Consider the following 3,861-nt stretch of genomic DNA (forward strand, 5'->3'; position numbering starts at 1 on the left):
TATATATATATATATATATATGTATATATATATATACACATATCACCACAAGAAAAAAAACACACACTCGGTGAAGTCTGGGGATCTCGCAGGCCATTGATGTTGCCCGTCCTGCAGGTGGTGGCCATATTGAACACTTGTAAGACAGGAAATAAAAGTTGATTGTTAGTAAATACTTGTGACTTATCTGGAGTTTTCTATTGCTTTTCCTTTATTAAAATATTGCGTAATGAAATCGGTTCATTCTTTTTGAATAACCCCGTATATAGTACACATATTAGTCGCTGCAATTCTGTGAATCTACTGAATTTGTTATAAACAGGCTGACCACTTGTTTCTCTGAGGTAGACATCAAGAGAAGTCACTACTAGTAACATTTGAAGTCTTCTTTGAACAGTTAGATGTAAGTTTAGCTTAAAAGAAACAATGTAGTTATTAATAAGAACGGTTAAAATTAATGCATACAAGATTTCACAGTCCTACTATCACTGGTTCATAATCAGACTATAAACTTCTCTTCAGCTTACTCGCGTATATTGTGTGCGTACGTGTGTGTTTCTATGTATAATGGAGTCAAACCAAATAGCTATATATATGTATGTGTGTGTGTGTGTATACTGTTTCAGTAATTTGACTGAGGCCATGCTGGAGCACCGCCTTGAAGGGTTGATGAAATCGGCCCCAGGGCTGTTTTAAGCCTAGCACTTATTCTATCGGTGTTTTTTGCCGAACCGCTAGGTTACAGGGACAGAAACACAACAACATTGGTTGTGAAGTGGTGATAGCGGGGGTGGGGGACAAACACAGACACAATGACACACATATATACATACATACATACATATATATATATATATATATATATATATATATATATATATATATATATATATATATATATATATATATATATATATGACGGGCTTCTTTCGATTTTCGCCTACCAAATCCATTCACAAGGCTTTGGTCGACCCGAGGCTGTAGTAGAAAACACACACCCAAGATGTCATGCGGTGGGACTGAACCTAGAACCATGTGATTGGGAAGCAAGCTTCTTACCATACGGCCACGCTTGCGCGTACATATATGTGTGTGTATACGTTATATTATGTATATATAGTAATGTCTGTTACTACTTTTACATGGCTGTTAGCTTTTATATATGCATATATATAGGCATATATAGGTATATATATATATATGTTTATAAATATATATATACATATAAATGTATATATATATGTGTGTATACACACACACACACACACACACACACACACATATATATGTAAGCATTTTTATGTTCGAAGTGAATAAAGTTAAAGTGAATTCTATCGAATAAACAGCAATGTCATAAAATAAAGATATTCCAGTTTTATATTTTAATGACAACTAAATAAATATACATTGATTAAGCAACAAAATTAGTCCGTGTGTTATCAGTCATTATGTTTCATTTTGATTTTCATGTGCAGCTGTTGTTGTTGTTGTTGTTATTGCTGGTGTGATACTGATTTGGTGTTGTTGTTATTATTGTTGTTGTTGTTGTTGTTGCTGTCCCTGTCGCAGAAATCCATATATTTTACTGTTTTTTTTCTTTCTGACACCATCATTGATTGATTTTTTATATTTAACACAAAACCATAGATTTGACTGTAATATACGTTGGCAATTCTACACGAATCACTAACAAAGTTGGTATATAAAATATTCTATGAAATATTCTACTCGAACTCAGCTCAAATGACTAACACTTTTGACATATCACACATTTTACAAATTTCTCGTTCAACACATTTCATATATCACATTTACTACACAATTCTGCGACACAACTCGATTTCATATACACTACCTCGTTTAATACTGCAATTCAAACATCACAGTTATGGACATAGCTCTGTGGTTAAGAATTTCCGGTTCAGTCTTTCAACACAGCAACTTAAGGTGCTATACATTTACAATCACATGTTGAAAAATGATATTATTAACGTAAGGAACGGTTTCTTTTTGAGTTAAATATACTCACAGGTTAATATCCATTATCAAATTGTCTTTCTAATTACATTGCAGGATCTGACGTATAGATTCAATGAAACGCCAGCTTCAAAGAATAAAAATATATATTCCCTAAGGCGCGACTGAAGTTGCACAAATATTAACCCTAGATACCCTCAAGAAGAGTACTTACTCCACAGCTGAGGCTTGTATAGAGATGACAGTTTGGCAATTTTAAGTACCATAAATAGTCAACGCTATGGAAAGATTTTGGAAAAATATAATTGGAATCGTCAAGGAATTTTGCTTCATAAATATTCGTCTCTACTAATCTAACCGCTGTCAAGTTCTCTAGACTTTTAGATAGTCAAATATTATGCCAATAGGAAGCCTATCTAGGCGACAGTATATGTTCATTGGAAATTTAACAACGGCAGCACTAATTGGGAATTTAGTGGCCGGCATTACTAAATATATCTTCGATCTATCTCCAGAGAGAGAGAGAGAGAGAGAGAGAGAGAGAGAGAGAGAGAGAGAGAGAGAGAGAGAGAGAGAGAGAGAGAGAGAGAGAGAGAGAGAGAGAGAGAGAGAGAGAAAGAGAGAGAGTGAGAGAGAGAGGGAGAGGGAGAGAGAGAGAGTATGTTTGTGTGTGTGTTTGTCGCCCTCAACATCGCTTGACAACCGATGCTGGGGTCGATTTGCTCGACTAAAGGCTCCAGCATGACCGCAGTCAAATGACTGAAACATGTAAAAGAATAAAAAGAATATATATATATATATTTGTCTGTGATATGTGCATAATCATCGATGTGTTGTGTTTGTTTGTGTGTGTTTTTGAGTGTGCGTGCGCGTTTGTATGTGTGTGTCAATGTGTGTATGTGTGTATGTGTGCGTACGTGCGAGTGTGTGTGTGTGTGTGTACGTCTGTTTATTTCTCCCTCTGGCAGTGTATCTATTAAGTCTACCACTCTCCTTCCTCTTTCACCCATTCTCCGCCCTCCCTCTCTCCCTCTCTCTTTCTCCCTTCCTCCGCCTACCTCCTTTTCCTCTCAGACACCGTTATCTTGAAGAACATCAAATAATGAAGTATTTATGAGTTGTCCACGACACCAACTCACCTATATAACTCACCACAACCCTTCTTTTCCTCTCCACCTTTTCTCTCCTCACAGTTCTAGAGAGTGCACTCACTTCTGGATGCGATACTTCTAATCACACACTCTCCAAACTTGCAAAACCCCGTCACCATCATCCGCCCTAGCTCCCCACCCCGCTCATCATCGCATCATCAGCTCCACCCTCTGCATCACCCCACCACCACCACCTCTACCACCATCACTACCTAAGGCAGCAGACAAACTGGCAGAATGGTTGGTACATCGGACAAAATGCTTCACGGTATTTCTTCCGGTTTTTACATTCTCAGTTCCAATTCGTCGAGATCGACCTTGCTTTCCATCCTTTAGGGTTCGTTGATATAAATATCAGCCTCGAGCCTATTGTGGAAAGAACAATTTACAGCAGTTATTACTGTTTGTTCGCTGCTGTTATTTCTTTTGCTACAGTTCACTATAGTTATTACCGTGCCTGGACTCCACTGCAGTTTTTACCGTCTGCGATAACTCACTGTAGTCATAATCGCTCGCTATAAGTTCAACTGTTGTAAGATATTCATTGCGGTAGGAAGTCCTTTAGACATATTTGCAACTGTGTGTGCGTGTGTGTGTGTGTGTGAGAGTGTGTCCGTGTCCGTCTATCTATCTATCTATCTATCTATCTATCTATCTATCTATCTATCTATCTATCTAGCTAGCTAGCTAGCTAGCTATATCTCTCTCTCTCCCCCCCATGTATAGAGAGAGA

The sequence above is a fragment of the Octopus bimaculoides genome, chromosome 14 (genome assembly GCF_001194135.2).
Source record: "Octopus bimaculoides isolate UCB-OBI-ISO-001 chromosome 14, ASM119413v2, whole genome shotgun sequence".
Classification (NCBI taxonomy): domain Eukaryota; kingdom Metazoa; phylum Mollusca; class Cephalopoda; order Octopoda; family Octopodidae; genus Octopus; species Octopus bimaculoides.